General features: G+C 43.4%; 1 non-coding gene across 1 annotated transcript; it reads left to right on the top strand.

The window, feature by feature from the left end:
* The first annotated feature begins 589 nt into the window (after positions 1-589).
* Positions 590-696, top strand: LOC116466096 (U6 spliceosomal RNA). Its single transcript, XR_004247352.1, has one exon. It is a non-coding gene; the product is annotated as a U6 spliceosomal RNA (small nuclear RNA).
* Positions 697-963: the final 267 nt, after the last annotated feature.

Below are 963 nucleotides of genomic sequence, written 5' to 3'. Positions count from 1 at the left end.
CTAACTAATGGTGGCTTAAATTATATTCCCTCTCTCTCTCTCTCCCTCTCTTTCTCTCTCTCCCTTGTCTCCTATAACAAGCCTAACAAGCAGTCCAGAGGTAGGTGGCTGCTGGCACTGGCTCATGGCTCAGTGATGCCAGGGCCAGTGTCTCAGATATTGTCAAGGTCTTTCCTTCATGGTCGTAAGAGGATTATCCCAATTCCAGGGATCATATCTGTTCATCTGCCCTTTTATTAGAAAAGTAAAAGCATTCCCAGAAACTCTCCCATTAACTTCTACTTATGTTCTATTGGCAAGAACTGTGTCACTTGGCCACTCCTGACTGCAAAGGGGCATGGGAAAGTGGGTATTTAACCTTTCCAAACTCTAAAGTAGAAGGCAGTAAGGGGGAAGGGAATGGGAATGACCATTGGGTCAGCCAGAGATTGGCACCTGCCACACTAAAGAGAAGATAAATCATTTGCTTAGGTTAGATAGCTACCAAGAGATGGTGCAGCATACAAGTCCAGGTAGCCTGGCTTCTGGCCTCCTGATAGTTTGGATATTTATGCCTTCTTCCAAATCTCATGTTGAAATGTGATGTCTGGTGCTCGCTTCGGCAGCACATATACTAAAATTGGAACGATACAGAGAAGATTAGCATGGCCCCTGAGCAAGGATGGCACGCAAATTCATGAAGCGTTCCCTATTTTTAACATAGTGTTGGAAGTTCTGGCCAGGGCAATTAGGCAGGAGAAGGAAATAAAGGGTATTCAATTAGGAAAAGAGGAAGTCAAATTGTCCCTGTTTGCAGATGACATGATTGTATATCTAGAAAACCCCATTGTCTCAGCCCAAAATCTCCTTAAGCTGATAAGCAACTTCAGCAAAGTCGCAGGATACAAAATCAATGTACAAAAATCACAAGCATTCTTATACACCAATAACAGACAAACAGAGAGCCAAATCATGAGTGAACTC

This window comes from Hylobates moloch, unplaced genomic scaffold, assembly GCF_009828535.3.
Source record: "Hylobates moloch isolate HMO894 unplaced genomic scaffold, HMol_V3 SCAFFOLD_3, whole genome shotgun sequence".
Lineage (NCBI taxonomy): Eukaryota > Metazoa > Chordata > Mammalia > Primates > Hylobatidae > Hylobates > Hylobates moloch.
This window is presented reverse-complemented; position numbering and strand designations above follow the sequence as displayed.